This window comes from Puntigrus tetrazona, unplaced genomic scaffold (assembly GCF_018831695.1).
Source record: "Puntigrus tetrazona isolate hp1 unplaced genomic scaffold, ASM1883169v1 S000000962, whole genome shotgun sequence".
NCBI classification, from domain to species: Eukaryota; Metazoa; Chordata; class Actinopteri; order Cypriniformes; family Cyprinidae; genus Puntigrus; species Puntigrus tetrazona.
Window position 1 is genome coordinate 1 of NW_025048557.1, and position 15,027 is coordinate 15,027.

The 15,027-nt window shown below is 38.0% G+C and overlaps 8 non-coding genes and 29 pseudogenes across 8 annotated transcripts; all 37 read right to left on the minus strand.

The window, feature by feature from the left end:
* Positions 1-533: 533 nt before the first annotated feature.
* LOC122336027 lies at positions 534-652 on the minus strand. The gene has a single exon (XR_006249089.1). It is a non-coding gene; the product is annotated as a 5S ribosomal RNA (ribosomal RNA).
* A 276-nt stretch (positions 653-928) lies between these two features.
* LOC122335978 lies at positions 929-1,047 on the minus strand. The gene has a single exon (XR_006249040.1). It is a non-coding gene; the product is annotated as a 5S ribosomal RNA (ribosomal RNA).
* Positions 1,048-1,329: 282 nt separating this feature from the next.
* Positions 1,330-1,448, minus strand: LOC122336037 (annotated as a pseudogene).
* Positions 1,449-1,732: 284 nt separating this feature from the next.
* On the minus strand, positions 1,733-1,841 carry LOC122336144 (annotated as a pseudogene).
* A 278-nt stretch (positions 1,842-2,119) lies between these two features.
* Positions 2,120-2,238, minus strand: LOC122336145 (annotated as a pseudogene).
* A 278-nt stretch (positions 2,239-2,516) lies between these two features.
* On the minus strand, positions 2,517-2,635 carry LOC122336124 (annotated as a pseudogene).
* Positions 2,636-2,913: 278 nt separating this feature from the next.
* On the minus strand, positions 2,914-3,032 carry LOC122335989. Its single transcript, XR_006249051.1, has one exon. It is a non-coding gene; the product is annotated as a 5S ribosomal RNA (ribosomal RNA).
* A 276-nt stretch (positions 3,033-3,308) lies between these two features.
* LOC122336153 lies at positions 3,309-3,417 on the minus strand (annotated as a pseudogene).
* A 282-nt stretch (positions 3,418-3,699) lies between these two features.
* LOC122336115 lies at positions 3,700-3,818 on the minus strand (annotated as a pseudogene).
* Positions 3,819-4,100: 282 nt separating this feature from the next.
* Positions 4,101-4,219, minus strand: LOC122336074. The gene has a single exon (XR_006249098.1). It is a non-coding gene; the product is annotated as a 5S ribosomal RNA (ribosomal RNA).
* Positions 4,220-4,499: 280 nt separating this feature from the next.
* On the minus strand, positions 4,500-4,620 carry LOC122336071 (annotated as a pseudogene).
* A 274-nt stretch (positions 4,621-4,894) lies between these two features.
* Positions 4,895-5,013, minus strand: LOC122336143 (annotated as a pseudogene).
* A 276-nt stretch (positions 5,014-5,289) lies between these two features.
* Positions 5,290-5,408, minus strand: LOC122336112 (annotated as a pseudogene).
* A 275-nt stretch (positions 5,409-5,683) lies between these two features.
* On the minus strand, positions 5,684-5,802 carry LOC122336127 (annotated as a pseudogene).
* A 280-nt stretch (positions 5,803-6,082) lies between these two features.
* On the minus strand, positions 6,083-6,201 carry LOC122336146 (annotated as a pseudogene).
* Positions 6,202-6,478: 277 nt separating this feature from the next.
* On the minus strand, positions 6,479-6,598 carry LOC122336149 (annotated as a pseudogene).
* Positions 6,599-6,874: 276 nt separating this feature from the next.
* LOC122336075 lies at positions 6,875-6,993 on the minus strand (annotated as a pseudogene).
* Positions 6,994-7,270: 277 nt separating this feature from the next.
* On the minus strand, positions 7,271-7,389 carry LOC122336114 (annotated as a pseudogene).
* Positions 7,390-7,661: 272 nt separating this feature from the next.
* On the minus strand, positions 7,662-7,782 carry LOC122336156 (annotated as a pseudogene).
* A 276-nt stretch (positions 7,783-8,058) lies between these two features.
* Positions 8,059-8,176, minus strand: LOC122336155 (annotated as a pseudogene).
* A 276-nt stretch (positions 8,177-8,452) lies between these two features.
* Positions 8,453-8,570, minus strand: LOC122336154 (annotated as a pseudogene).
* A 278-nt stretch (positions 8,571-8,848) lies between these two features.
* Positions 8,849-8,967, minus strand: LOC122335961. Its single transcript, XR_006249023.1, has one exon. It is a non-coding gene; the product is annotated as a 5S ribosomal RNA (ribosomal RNA).
* Positions 8,968-9,246: 279 nt separating this feature from the next.
* Positions 9,247-9,364, minus strand: LOC122336131 (annotated as a pseudogene).
* Positions 9,365-9,644: 280 nt separating this feature from the next.
* Positions 9,645-9,763, minus strand: LOC122336000. Its single transcript, XR_006249062.1, has one exon. It is a non-coding gene; the product is annotated as a 5S ribosomal RNA (ribosomal RNA).
* Positions 9,764-10,041: 278 nt separating this feature from the next.
* On the minus strand, positions 10,042-10,159 carry LOC122336108 (annotated as a pseudogene).
* Positions 10,160-10,435: 276 nt separating this feature from the next.
* On the minus strand, positions 10,436-10,554 carry LOC122336040 (annotated as a pseudogene).
* Positions 10,555-10,832: 278 nt separating this feature from the next.
* Positions 10,833-10,951, minus strand: LOC122336051 (annotated as a pseudogene).
* A 280-nt stretch (positions 10,952-11,231) lies between these two features.
* LOC122336126 lies at positions 11,232-11,350 on the minus strand (annotated as a pseudogene).
* A 275-nt stretch (positions 11,351-11,625) lies between these two features.
* LOC122336011 lies at positions 11,626-11,744 on the minus strand. Its single transcript, XR_006249073.1, has one exon. It is a non-coding gene; the product is annotated as a 5S ribosomal RNA (ribosomal RNA).
* A 278-nt stretch (positions 11,745-12,022) lies between these two features.
* LOC122336073 lies at positions 12,023-12,142 on the minus strand (annotated as a pseudogene).
* Positions 12,143-12,420: 278 nt separating this feature from the next.
* On the minus strand, positions 12,421-12,539 carry LOC122336041 (annotated as a pseudogene).
* A 278-nt stretch (positions 12,540-12,817) lies between these two features.
* Positions 12,818-12,939, minus strand: LOC122336088 (annotated as a pseudogene).
* Positions 12,940-13,222: 283 nt separating this feature from the next.
* On the minus strand, positions 13,223-13,341 carry LOC122336022. Its single transcript, XR_006249084.1, has one exon. It is a non-coding gene; the product is annotated as a 5S ribosomal RNA (ribosomal RNA).
* A 276-nt stretch (positions 13,342-13,617) lies between these two features.
* LOC122336123 lies at positions 13,618-13,736 on the minus strand (annotated as a pseudogene).
* A 275-nt stretch (positions 13,737-14,011) lies between these two features.
* LOC122336113 lies at positions 14,012-14,130 on the minus strand (annotated as a pseudogene).
* A 278-nt stretch (positions 14,131-14,408) lies between these two features.
* Positions 14,409-14,527, minus strand: LOC122336164 (annotated as a pseudogene).
* Positions 14,528-14,804: 277 nt separating this feature from the next.
* LOC122336141 lies at positions 14,805-14,923 on the minus strand (annotated as a pseudogene).
* Positions 14,924-15,027: the final 104 nt, after the last annotated feature.

Genomic DNA, 15,027 nt, shown 5'->3' on the forward strand with positions numbered 1-15,027 from the left:
GAGGCACACTAAGTGCCATTATACTAGATAAGTAATGAATGAAATACAAAAAAATACTTCAAAATGAGCTACATTAAAGATAAGAGCATTAGTTAAGTAGTTAAAAACAGTCAAACTCTGTTTAAAGAACAGCTACTTTAAAGGCAATTGAATTAAATAAGCAGTAAGGGAAAGCAAAAGAGCTGGTCAAACTTTGACCACACTAAGGGCCAGTGTATTAGATAAGTAGTGAAAAAACTCAAAAACTTACAGCACCTGGTATTCCTAGGCAGTCTCCCGCCCCTATTTTAAAGAACACTACAAATTATACTAGATAAGTAATGAATGAAATACAAAAAAATAAAAATACTTCAAAATGAGCTACATTAAAGATAAGAGCATTAGTTAAGTAGTAAAAACAGTCAAACTCTGTTTAAAGAACAGCTACTTTAAAGGCAATTGAATTAAATAAGCAGTAAGGAAAGCAAAGAGAGCTGTTCAAACTTTGACCACACTAAGGGCCAGTGTATTAGATAAGTAGTGAAAAAACTCAAAACTTACAGCACCTGGTATTCCTAGGCAGTCTCCCATCCAAGTACTAACTAGGCCCAACTCTGCTTAGCTTCTGAGATCAGACGAGATCAGGCGTGAACAGGGTGGTATGGCCATAAGCAAAAGCTGCTGCAAAAAGCCCCTATTTTAAGGTGAGGCACACTAAGTGCCATTATACTAGATAAGTAATGAATGAAATACAAAAAAAATACTTCAAAATGAGCTACATTAAAGATAAGAGCATTAGTTAAGTAGTTAAAAACAGTCAAACTCTGTTTAAAGAACAGCTACTTTAAAGGCAATTGAATTAAATAAGCAGTAAGGGAAAGCAAAGAGCTGGTCAAACTTTGACCACACTAAGGGGCCAGTGTATTAGATAAGTAGTGAAAAAACTCAAAACTTACAGCACCTGGTATTCCTAGGCAGTCTCCCATCCAAGTACTAACTAGGCCCAACTCTGCTTAGCTTCTGAGATCAGACGAGATCAGGCGTGAACAGGGTGGTATGGCCGTAAGCGAAAGCTGCTGCAAAAAGCCCCCTATTTTAAGGTGAGGCACACTAAGTGCCATTATACTAGATAAGTAATGAATGAAATACAAAAAAAAAAAAATACTTCAAAATGAGCTACATTAAAGATAAGAGCATTAGTTAAGTAATTAAAAACAGTCAAACTCTGTTTAAAGAACAGCTACTTTAAAGGCAATTGAATTAAATAAGCAGTAAGGGAAAGCAAAGAGCTGGTCAAACTTTGACCACACTAAGGGCCAGTGTATTAGATAAGTAGTGAAAAAACTTAAAAACTTACAGCACCTGGTATTCCTAGGCAGGATCCCATCCAAGTACTAACTAGGCCCAACTCTGCTTAGCTTCTGAGATCAGACGAGATCAGGTGTGAACAGGGTGGTATGGCCGTAAGCAAAAGCTGCTACTAAAAGCCCCCTATTTTAAGGTGAGGCACACTAAGTGCCATTATACTAGATAAGTAATGAATGAAATACAAAAAAAAAAAAAAATACTTCAAAATGAGCTACATTAAAGATAAGAGCATTAGTTAAGTAGTTAAAAACAGTCAAACTCTGTTTAAAGAACAGCTACTTTAAAGGCAATTTAATTAAATAAGCAGTAAGGGAAAGCAAAGAGCTGGTCAAACTTTGACCACACTAAGGGCCAGTGTATTAGATAAGTAGTGAAAAAACTCAAAAACCTACAGCACCTGGTATTCCTAGGCAGTCTCCTATCCAAGTACTAACTAGGCCCAACTCTGCTTAGCTTCTGAGATCAGGCGTGAACAGGGTGGTATGGCCGTAAGCAAAAGCTGCTGCAAAAAGCCCCCTATTTTAAGGTGAGGCACACTAAGTGCCATTATACTAGATAAGTAATGAATGAAATACAAAAAAAAATACTTCAAAATGAGCTACATTAAAGATAAGAGCATTAGTTAAGTAGTTAAAAACAGTCAAACTCTGTTTAAAGAACAGCTACTTTAAAGGCAATTGAATTAAATAAGCAGTAAGGGAAAGCAAAGAGCTGGTCAAACTTTGACCACACTAAGGGCCAGTGTATTAGATAAGTAGTGAAAAAACTCAAAAACTTACAGCACCTGGTATTCCTAGGCAGTCTCCCATCCAAGTACTAACTAGGCCCAACTCTGCTTAGCTTCTGAGATCAGACAAGATCAGGCGTGAACAGGGTGGTATGGCCGTGGCGAAAGCTGCTGCAAAAGCCCCTATTTTAAGGTGAGGCACACTAAGTGCCATTATACTAGATAAGTAATGAATGAAATACAAAAAAAAAAAAATACTTCAAAATGAGCTACATTAAAGATAAGAGCATTAGTTAAGTAGTTAAAAACAGTCAAACTCTGTTTAAAGAACAGCTACTTTAAAGGCAATTGAATTAAATAAGCAGTAAGGAAAGCAAAGAGCTGGTCAAACTTTGACCACACTAAGAGCCAGTGTATTAGATAAGTAGTGAAAAAACTCAAAACTTTACAGCACCTGGTATTCCTAGGCAGTCTCCCATCCAAGTACTAACTAGGCCCAACTCTGCTTAGCTTCTGAGATCAGACGAGATCAGGCGTGAACAGGGTGGTATGGCCGTGTGCGAAAGCTGCTGCAAAAGCCCCTATTTTAAGGTGAGGCACACTAAGTGCCATTATACTAGATAAGTAATGAATGAAATACAAAAAAAAAAATACTTCAAAATGAGCTACATTAAAGATAAGAGCATTAGTTAAGTAGTTAAAAACAGTCAAACTCTGTTTAAAGAACAGCTACTTTAAAGGCAATTGAATTAAATAAGCAGTAAGGAAAAGCAAAGAGCTGGTCAAACTTTGACCACACTAAGGGCCAGTGTATTAGATAAGTAGTGAAAAAACTCAAAAACTTACAGCACCTGGTATTCCTAGGCAGTCTCCCATCCAAGTACTAACTAGGCCCAACTCTGCTTAGCTTCTGAGATCAGACGAGATCAGGCGTGAACAGGGTGGTATGGCCGTAAGCGAAAGCTGCTGCAAAAAGCCCCCTATTTTAAGGTGAGGCACACTAAGTGCCATTATACTAGATAAGTAATGAATGAAATACAAAAAAAAACTTCAAAATGAGCTACATTAAAGATAAGAGCATTAGTTAAGTAGTTAAAAACAGTCAAACTCTGTTTAAAGAACAGCTACTTTAAAGGCAATTGAATTAAATAAGCAGTAAGGGAAAGAAAAGAGCTGGTCAAACTTTGACCACACTATAGGCCAGTGTATTAGATAAGTAGTGAAAAAACTCAAAAACTTACAGCACCTGGTATTCCTAGGCAGTCTCCCATCCAAGTACTAACTAGGCCCAACTCTGCTTAGCTTCTGAGATCAGGAGTGAACAAGGTGGTATGGCTGTAAGCGAAAGCTGCTGCAAAAAGCCCCCTATTTTAAGGTGAGGCACACTAAGTGCCATTATACTAGATAAGTAATGAATGAAATACAAAAAAAAAAAAATACTTCAAAATGAGCTACATTAAAGATAAGAGCATTAGTTAAGTAGTTAAAAACAGTCAAACTCTGTTTAAAGAACAGCTACTTTAAAGGCAATTGAATTAAATAAGCAGTAAGGGAAAGCAAAGAGCTGGTCAAACTTTGACCACACTAAGGGCCAGTGTATTAGATAAGTAGTGAAAAAACTCAAAAACTTTCAGCACCTGGTATTCCTAGGCAGTCTCCCATCCAAGTACTAACTAGGCCCAACTCTGCTTAGCTTCTGAGATCAGACAAGATCAGGCGTGAAAAGGGTGGTATGGCCGTAAGCGAAAGCTGCTGCAAAAAGCCCCCTATTTTAAGGTGAGGCACACTAAGTGCCATTATACTAGATAAGTAATGAATGAAATACAAAAAAAAAAAAATACTTCAAAATGAGCTACATTAAAGATAAGAGCATTAGTTAAGTAGTTAAAAACAGTCAAACTCTGTTTAAAGAACAGCTACTTTAAAGGCAATTGAATTAAATAAGCAGTAAGGGAAAGCAAAGAGCTGGTCAAACTTTGACCACACTAAGGGCCAGTGTATTAGATAAGTAGTAAAAAAACTCAAAAACTTACAGCACCTGGTATTCCTAGGCAGTCTCCCATCCAAGTACTAACTAGGCCCAACTCTGCTTAGCTTCTGAGATCAGACGAGATCAGGCGTGAACAGAGTGGTATGGCCGTAAGCGAAAGCTGCTGCAAAAAGCCCCCTATTTTAAGGTGAGGCACACTAAGTGCCATTATACTAGATAAGTAATGAATGAAATACAAAAAAAAAAATACTTCAAAATGAGCTACATTAAAGATAAGAGCATTAGTTAAGTAGTTAAAAACAGTCAAACTCTGTTTAAAGAACAGCTACTTTAAAGGCAATTGAATTAAATAAGCAGTAAGGGAAAGCAAAGAGCTGGTCAAACTTTGACCACACTAAGGGCCAGTGTATTAGATAAGTAGTGAAAAAACTCAAAAACTTACAGCACCTGGTATTCCTAGGCAGTCTCCCATCCAAGTACTAACTAGGCCCAACTCTGCTTAGCTTCTGAGATCAGACGAGATCAGGCGTGAACAGGGTGTGGTATGGCCGTAAGCTAAAGCTGCTGCAAAAGCCCCTATTTTAAGGTGAGGCACACTAAGTGCCATTATACTAGATAAGTAATGAATGAAATACAAAAAAAAATACTTCAAAATGAGCTACATTAAAGATAAGAGCATTAGTTAAGTAGTTAAAAACAGTCAAACTCTGTTTAAAGAACAGCTACTTTAAAGGCAATTGAATTAAATAAGCAGTAAGGAAAGCAAAGAGCTGGTCAAACTTTGACCACACTAAGGGCCAGTGTATTAGATAAGTAGTGAAAAAACTCAAAACTTACAGCACCTGGTATTCCTAGGCAGTCTCCCATCCAAGTACTAACTAGGCCCAACTCTGCTTAGCTTCTGAGATCAGGCGAGATCAGGCGTGAACAGGGTGGTATGGACGTGCGAAAGCTGCTGCAAAAAGCCCCTATTTTAAGGTGAGGCACACTAAGTGCCATTATACTAGATAAGTAATGAATGAAATACAAAAAAAAAAATACTTCAAAATGAGCTACATTAAAGATAAGAGCATTAGTTAAGTAGTTAAAAACAGTCAAACTCTGTTTAAAGAACAGCTACTTTAAAGGCAATTGAATTAAATAAGCAGTAAGGGAAAGCAAAGAGCTGGTCAAACTTTGACCACACTAAGGGCCAGTGTATTAGATAAGTAGTGAAAAAACTCAAAACTTACAGCACCTGGTATTCCTAGGCAGTCTCCCATCAAAGTACTAACTAGGCCCAACTCTGCTTAGCTTCTGAGATCAGGCGAGATCAGGTGTGAACAGGGTGGTATGGCCGTGTGCTAAGCTGCTGCAAAAAGCCCCTATTTTAAGGTGAGGTACACTAAGTGCCATTATACTAGATAAGTAATGAATGAAATACAAAAAAAAATACTTCAAAATGAGCTACATTAAAGATAAGAGCATTAGTTAAGTAGTTAAAAACAGTCAAACTCTGTTTAAAGAACAGCTACTTTAAAGGCAATTGAATTAAATAAGCAGTAAGGAAAGCAAAGAGCTGGTCAAACTTTGACCACACTAAGAGGCCAGTGTATTAGATAAGTAGTGAAAAAACTCAAAACTTACAGCACCTGGTATTCCTAGGCAGTCTCACATCCAAGTACTAACTAGCCCCAACTCTGCTTAGCTTCTGAGATCAGACGAGATCAGGCGTGAACAGGGTGGTATGGCCGTAAGCGAAAGCTGCTGCAAAAAGCCCCCTATTTTAAGGTGAGGCACACTAAGTGCCATTATACTAGATAAGTAATGAATGAAATACAAAAAAAAAAAATACTTCAAAATGAGCTACATTAAAGATAAGAGCATTAGTTAAGTAGTTAAAAACAGTCAAACTCTGTTTAAAGAACAGCTACTTTAAAGGCAATTGAATTAAATAAGCAGTAAGGAAAGCAAAGAGCTGGTCAAACTTTGACCACACTAAGGGCCAGTGTATTAGATAAGTAGTGAAAAAACTCAAAAACTTACAGCACCTGGTATTCCTAGGCAGTCTCCCATCCAAGTACTAACTAGGCCCAACTCTGCTTAGCTTCTGAGATCAGACAAGATCAGGCGTGAACAGGGTGGTATGGCCGTGGCGAAAGCTGCTGCAAAAAGCCCTATTTTAAGGTGAGGCACACTAAGTGCCATTATACTAGATAAGTAATGAATGAAATACAAAAAAAAAAATACTTCAAAATGAGCTACATTAAAGATAAGAGCATTAGTTAAGTAGTTAAAAACAGTCAAACTCTGTTTAAAGAACAGCTACTTTAAAGGCAATTGAATTAAATAAGCAGTAAGGGAAAGCAAAGAGCTGGTCAAACTTTGACCACACTAAGGGCCAGTGTATTAGATAAGTAGTGAAAAAACTCAAAAACCTACAGCACCTGGTATTCCTAGGCAGTCTCCCATCCAAGTACTAACTAGGCCCAACTCTGCTTAGCTTCTGAGATCAGGCGAGATCAGGGTGAACAGGGTGTGGTATGGCCGTAAGCGAAAGCTGCTGCAAAAAGCCCCTATTTTAAAGTGAGGCACACTAAGTGCCATTATACTAGATAAGTAATGAATGATATACAAAAAAAAAAAATTCAAAATGATCTACATTACAGATAAGAGCATTAGTTAAGTAGTTAAAAACAGTCAAACTCTGTTTAAAATACAGCTACTTTAAAGGCAATTGAATTAAATAAGCAGTAAGGGAAAGCAAAGAGCTGGTCAAACTTTGGCCACACTAAGGGCCAGTGTATTAGATAAGTAGTGAAAAAACTCAAAACTTACAGCACCTGGTATTCCTAGGCAGTCTCCCATCCAAGTACTAACTAGGCCCAACTCTGCTTAGCTTCTGAGATCAGACGAGATCAGGCGTGAACAGGGTGGTATGGCCGTGTGCTAAAGCTGCTGCAAAAAGCCCCCTATTTTAAGGTGAGGCACACTAAGTGCCATTATACTAGATAAGTAATGAATGAAATACAAAAAAATTACTTCAAAATGAGCTACATTAAAGATAAGAGCATTAGTTAAGTAGTTAAAAACAGTCAAACTCTGTTTAAAGTACAGCTACTTTAAAGGCAATTGAATTAAATAAGCAGTAAGGGAAAGCAAAGAGCTGGTCAAACTTTGGCCACACTAAGGGCCAGTGTATTAGATAAGTAGTGAAAAAACTCAAAAGCTTACAGCACCTGGTATTCCTAGGCAGTCTCCCATCCAAGTACTAACTAGGCCCAACTCTGCTTAGCTTCTGAGATCAGACGAGATCAGGCGTGAACAGGGTGGTATTGCCGTGCGAAAGCTGCTGCAAAAAGCCCCCTATTTTAAGGTGAGGCACAGTAAGTGCCATTATACTAAAGTAATGAATGAAATACAAAAAAAAATACTTCAAAATGAGCTACATTAAAGATAAGAGCATTAGTTAAGTAGTTAAAAACAGTCAAACTCTGTTTAAAGAACAGCTACTCTAAAGGCAATTGAATTAAATAACAGTAAGGGAAAGCAAAGAGCTGGTCAAACTTTGACCACACTAAGGGCCAGTGTATTAGATAAGTAGTGAAAAAACTCAAAAACTTACAGCACCTGGTATTCCTAGGCAGTCTCCCATCCAAGTACTAACTAGGCCCAACTCTGCTTAGCTTCTGAGATCAGACGAGATCAGGCGTGAACAGGGTGTGGTATGGCCGTGGCGAAAGCTGCTGCAAAAGCCCCTATTTTAAGGTGAGGCACACTAAGTGCCATTATACTAGATAAGTAATGAATGAAATACAAAAAAAAAAATACTTCAAAATGAGCTACATTAAAGATAAGAGCATTAGTTAAGTAGTTAAAAACAGTCAAACTCTGTATAAAGAACAGCTACTCTAAAGGCAATTGAATTAAATAACAGTAAGGGAAAGCAAAGAGCTGGTCAAACTTTGACCACACTAAGGGCCAGTGTATTAGATAAGTAGTGAAAAAACTCAAAAACCTACAGCACCTGGTATTCCTAGGCAGTCTCCCATCCAAGTACTAACTAGGCCCAACTCTGCTAGCTTCTGAGATCAGACGAGATCAGGCGTGAACAGGGTGGTATGGCCGTGGCGAAAGCTGCTGCAAAAGCCCCTATTTTAAGGTGAGGCACACTAAGTGCCATTATACTAGATAAGTAATGAATGAAATACAAAAAAAAAATACTTCAAAATGAGCTACATTAAAGATAAGAGCATTAGTTAAGTAGTTAAAAACAGTCAAACTCTGTTTAAAGAACAGCTACTTTAAAGGCAATTGAATTAAATAAGCAGTAAGGGAAAGCAAAGAGCTGGTCAAACTTTGACCCCACTAAGGGCCAGTGTATTAGATAAGTAGTGAAAAAACTCAAAAACTTACAGCACCTGGTATTCCTAGGCAGTCTCCCATCCAAGTACTAACTAGGCCAACTCTGCTTAGCTTCTGAGATCAGACGAGATCAGGCGTGAACAGGGTGGTATGGCCGTGGCGAAAGCTGCTGCAAAAAGCCCCTATTTTAAGGTGAGGCACACTAAGTGCCATTATACTAGATAAGTAATGAATGAAATACAAAAAAAAAAACTTCAAAATGAGCTACATTAAAGATAAGAGCATTAGTTAAGTAGTTAAAAACAGTCAAACTCTGTTTAAAGAACAGCTACTTTAAAGGCAATTGAATTAAATAAGCAGTAAGGAAAGAAAGCAAAGAGCTGGTCAAACTTTGACCACACTAAGGGCCAGTGTATTAGATAAGTAGTGAAAAAACTCAAAACTTACAGCACCTGGTATTCCTAGGCAGTCTCCCATCCAAGTACTAACCAGGCCCAACTCTGCTTAGCTTCTGAGATCAGACGAGATCAGGCGTGAACAGGGTGGTATGGCCGTAAGCTAAAGCTGCTGCAAAAAGCCCCCTATTTTAAGGTGAGGCACACTAAGTGCCATTATACTAGATAAGTAATGAATGAAATACAAAAAAAAAAATACTTCAAAATGAGCTACATTAAAGATAAGAGCATTAGTTAAGTAGTTAAAAACAGTCAAACTCTGTTTAAAGAACAGCTACTTTAAAGGCAATTGAATTAAATAAGCAGTAAGGAAAGCAAAGAGCTGGTCAAACTTTGACCACACTAAGGGCCAGTGTATTAGATAAGTAGTGAAAAAACTCAAAAACTTACAGCACCTGGTATTCCTAGGCAGTCTCCCATCCAAGTACTAACTAGGCCCAACTCTGCTAGCTTCTGAGATCAGACGAGATCAGACGTGAACAGGGTGGTATGGCCGTAAGCGAAAGCTGCTGCAAAAAACCCCCTATTTTAAGGTGAGGCACACTAAGTGCCATTATACTAGATAAGTAATGAATGAAATACAAAAAAAAAAAAACTTCAAAATGAGCTACATTAAAGATAAGAGCATTAGTTAAGTAGTTAAAAACAGTCAAACTCTGTTTAAAGAACAGCTACTTTAAAGGCAATTGAATTAAATAAGCAGTAAGGGAAAGCAAAGAGCTGGTCAAACTTTGACCACACTAAGGGCCAGTGTATTAGATAAGTAGTGAAAAAACTCAAAAACTTACAGCACCTGGTATTCCTAGGCAGTCTCCCATCCAAGTACTAACTAGGCCCAACTCTGCTTAGCTTCTGAGATCAGACGAGATCAGGCGTGAACAGGGTGGTATGGCCGTAAGCAAAAGCTGCTGCAAAAAGCCCCTATTTTAAGGTGAGGCACACTAAGTGCCATTATACTAGATAAGTAATGAATGAAATACAAAAAAAAAAAACTTCAAAATGAGCTACATTAAAGATAAGAGCATTAGTTAAGTAGTTAAAAACAGTCAAACTCTGTTTAAAGAACAGCTACTTTAAAGGCAATTGAATTAAATAAGCAGTAAGGAAAGCAAAGAGCTGGTCAAACTTTGACCACACTAAGGGCCCAGTGTATTAGATAAGTAGTGAAAAAACTCAAAAACTTACAGCACCTGGTATTCCTAGGCAGTCTCCATCCAAGTACTAACTAGGCCCAACTCTGCTTAGCTTCTGAGATCAGGCGAGATCAGGCGTGAACAGGGTGGTATGGCCGTAAGCAAAAGCTGCTGCAAAAAGCCCCTATTTTAAGGTGAGGCACACTAAGTGCCATTATACTAGATAAGTAATGAATGAAATACAAAAAAAAATACTTCAAAATGAGCTACATTAAAGATAAGAGCATTAGTTAAGTAGTTAAAAACAGTCAAACTCTGTTTAAGAACAGCTACTTTAAAGGCAATTGAATTAAATAAGCAGTAAGGGAAAGCAAAGAGCTGGTCAAACTTTGACCACACTAAGGGCCAGTGTATTAGATAAGTAGTGAAAAAACTCAAAAACTTACAGCACCTGGTATTCCTAGGCAGTCTCCCATCCAAGTACTAACTAGGCCCAACTCTGCTTAGCTTCTGAGATCAGGCGAGATCAGGCGTGAACAGGGTGGTATGGCCGTAAGCAAAAGCTGCTGCAAAAAGCCCCCTATTTTAAGGTGAGGCACACTAAGTGCCATTATACTAGATAAGTAATGAATGAAATACAAAAAAAAAAATACTTCAAAATGAGCTACATTAAAGATAAGAGCATTAGTTAAGTAGTTAAAAACAGTCAAACTCTGTTTAAAGAACAGCTACTTTAAAGGCAATTGAATTAAATAAGCAGTAAGGAAAGCAAAGAGCTGGTCAAACTTTGACCACACTAAGGGCCAGTGTATTAGATAAGTAGTGAAAAAACTCAAAACTTACAGCACCTGGTATTCCTAGGCAGTCTCCCATCCAAGTACTAACTAGGCCCAACTCTGCTTAGCTTTTGAGATCAGACGAGATCAGGCGTGAACAGGGTGGTATGGCCATAAGCAAAAGCTGCTGCAAAAAGCCCCTATTTTAAGGTGAGGCACACTAAAAGTGCCATTATACTAGATAAGTAATGAATGAAATACAAAAAAAAAAATACTTCAAAATGAGCTACATTAAAGATAAGAGCATTAGTTAAGTAGTTAAAAACAGTCAAACTCTGTTTAAAGAACAGCTACTTTAAAGGCAATTGAATTAAATAAGCAGTAAGGAAAGCAAAGAGCTGGTCAAACTTTGACCACACTAAGGGCCAGTGTATTAGATAAGTAGTGAAAAAACTCAAAAACTTACAGCACCTGGTATTCCTAGGCAGTCTCCCATCCAAGTACTAACTAGGCCCAACTCTGCTTAGCTTCTGAGATCAGACGAGATCAGGCGTGAACAGGGTGGTATGGCCGTGGCGCTGCTGCTGCAAAAGCCCCTATTTTAAGGTGAGGCACACTAAGTGCCATTATACTAGATAAGTAATGAATGAAATACAAAAAAAAAAAAACTTCAAAATGAGCTACATTAAAGATAAGAGCATTAGTTAAGTAGTTAAAAACAGTCAAACTCTGTTTAAAGAACAGCTACTTTAAAGGCAATTGAATTAAATAAGCAGTAAGGGAAAGCAAAGAGCTGGTCAAACTTTGACCACACTAAGGGCCAGTGTATTAGATAAGTAGTGAAAAAACTCAAAACTTACAGCACCTGGTATTCCTAGGCAGTCTCCCATCCAAGTACTAACTAGGCCCAACTCTGCTTAGCTTCTGAGATCAGACGAGATCAGGCGTGAACAGGGTGGTATGGCCGTAAGCAAAAGCTGCTGCAAAAAGCCCCCTATTTTAAGGTGAGGCACACTAAGTGCCATTATACTAGATAAGTAATGAATGAAATACAAAAAAAAATACTTCAAAATGAGCTACATTAAAGATAAGAGCATTAGTTAAGTAGTTAAAAACAGTCAAACTCTGTTTAAAGAACAGCTACTTTAAAGGCAATTGAATTAAATAAGCAGTAAGGGAAAGCAAAGAGCTGGTCAAACTTTGACCACACTAAGGGCCAGTGTATTAGATAAGTAGTGAAAAAACTCAAAAACTTACAGCACCTGGTATTCCTAGGCAGTCTCCCATCCAAGTACTAACTAGGCCCAACTCTGCTTAGCTTCTGAGATCAGAGAGAGATCAGGCGTGAACAGGGTGGTATGGCCGTAAGCAAAAGCTGCTGCAAAAGCCCCTATTTTAAGGTGAGGCACACTAAGTGCCATTATACTAGATAAGTAATGAATGAAATACAAAAAAAAAAATACTTCAAAATGAGCTACATTAAAGATAAGAGCATTAGTTAAGTAGTTAAAAACAGTCAAACTCTGTTTAAAGAACAGCTACTTTAAAGGCAATTGAATTAAATAAGCAGTAAGGGAAAGCAAAGAGCTGGTCAAACTTTGACCACACTAAGGGCCAGTGTATTAGATAAGTAGTGAAAAAACTCAAAAACTTACAGCACCTGGTATTCCTAGGCAGTCTCCCATCCAAGTACTAACTAGGCCCAACTCTGCTTAGCTTCTGAGATCAGGCGAGATCAGGCGTGAACAGGGTGGTATGGCCGTAAGCTAAAGCTGCTGCAAAAGCCCCTATTTTAAGGTGAGGCACACTAAGTGCCATTATACTAGATAAGTAATGAATGAAATACAAAAAAAAAAATACTTCAAAATGAGCTACATTAAAGATAAGAGCATTAGTTAAGTAGTTAAAAACAGTCAAACTCTGTTTAAAGAACAGCTACTTTAAAGGCAATTGAATTAAATAAGCAGTAAGGGAAAGCAAAGAGCTGGTCAAACTTTGACCACACTAAGGGCCAGTGTATTAGATAAGTAGTGAAAAAACTCAAAAACTTACAGCACCTGGTATTCCTAGGCAGTCTCCCATCCAAGTACTAACTAGGCCCAACTCTGCTTAGCTTCTGAGATCAGACGAGATCAGGCGTGAACAGGGTGGTGGTATGGCCGTAAGCGAAAGCTGCTGCAAAAAGCCCCCTATTTTAAGGTGAGGCACACTAAGTGCCATTATACTAGATAAGTAATGAATGAAATACAAAAAAAAAAAAAATACTTCAAAATGAGCTACATTAAAGATAAGAGCATTAGTTAAGTAGTTAAAAACAGTCAAACTCTGTTTAAAGAACAGCTACTTTAAAGGCAATTGAATTAAATAAGCAGTAAGGGAAAGCAAAGAGCTGGTCAAACTTTGACCACACTAAGGGCCAGTGTATTAGATAAGTAGTGAAAAAACTCAAAAACTTACAGCACCTGGTATTCCTAGGCAGTCTCCCATCCAAGTACTAACTAGGCCCAACTCTGCTTAGCTTCTGAGATCAGACGAGATCAGGCGTGAACAGGGTGGTATGGCCGTAAGCGAAAGCTGCTGCAAAAAGCCCCCTATTTTAAGGTGAGGCACACTAAGTGCCATTATACTAGATAAGTAATGAATGAAATACAAAAAAAAACTTCAAAATGAGCTACATTAAAGATAAGAGCATTAGTTAAGTAGTTAAAAACAGTCAAACTCTGTTTAAAGAACAGCTACTTTAAAGGCAATTGAATTAAATAAGCAGTAAGGGAAAGCAAAGAGCTGGTCAAACTTTGGCCACACTAAGGGCCAGTGTATTAGATAAGTAGTGAAAAAACTCAAAAACTTACAGCACCTGGTATTCCTAGGCAGTCTCCCATCCAAGTACTAACTAGGCCCAACTCTGCTTAGCTTCTGAGATCAGGCGAGATCAGGCGTGAACAGGGTGGTATGGCCGTGCGAAAGCTGCTGCAAAAAGCCCCTATTTTAAGGTGAGGCACACTAAGTGCCATTATACTAGATAAGTAATGAATGAAATACAAAAAAAAAAATACTTCAAAATGAGCTACATTAAAGATAAGAGCATTAGTTAAGTAGTTAAAAACAGTCAAACTCTGTTTAAAGAACAGCTACTTTAAAGGCAATTGAATTAAATAAGCAGTAAGGAAAGCAAAGAGCTGGTCAAACTTTGACCACACTAAGGGCCAGTGTATTAGATAAGTAGTGAAAAAACTCAAAACTTACAGCACCTGGTATTCCTAGGCAGTCTCCCATCCAAGTACTAACTAGGCCCAACTCTGCTTAGCTTCTGAGATCAGACGAGATCAGGCGTGAACAGGGTGGTATGGCCGTGTAGCTAAAGCTGCTGCAAAAAGCCCCTATTTTAAGGTGAGGCACACTAAGTGCCATTATACTAGATAAGTAATAAATGAAATACAAAAAAAAAAACTTCAAAATGAGCTACATTAAAGATAAGAGCATTAGTTAAGTAGTTAAAAACAGTCAAACTCTGTTTAAAGAACAGCTACTTTAAAGGCAATTGAATTAAATAAGCAGTAGGGAAAGCAAAGAGCTGGTCAAACTTTGACCACACTAAGAGCCAGTGTATTAGATAAGTAGTGAAAAAAAACTCAAAACTTACAGCACCTGGTATTTCTAGGCAGTCTCCCATCCAAGTACTAACTAAGCCCAACTCTGCTTAGCTTCTGAGATCAGGCGAGATCAGGCGTGAACAGGGTGGTATGGCCGTGGCGAAAGCTGCTGCAAAAAGCCCCTATTTTAAAGGTGAGGCACACTAAGTGCCATTATACTAGATAAGTAATGAATGAAATACAAAAAAAAAAAACTTCAAAATGAGCTACATTAAAGATAAGAGCATTAGTTAAGTAGTTAAAAACAGTCAAACTCTGTTTAAAGAACAGCTACTTTAAAGGCAATTGAATTAAATAAGCAGTAAGGAAAAGCAAAGAGCTGGTCAAACTTTGACCACACTAAGGGCCAGTGTATTAGATAAGTAGTGAAAAAACTCAAAACTTACAGCACCTGGTATTCCTAGGCAGTCTCCCATCCAAGTACTAACTAGGCCCAACTCTGCTTAGCTTCTGAGATCAGGCGAGATCAGGCGTGAACAGGGTGGTATGGCCGTGGCGAAAGCTGCTGCAAAAAGCCCCTATTTTAAGGTGAGGCACACTAAGTGCCATTATACTAGATAAGTAATGAATGAAATACAAAAAAAAATACTTCAAAATGAGCT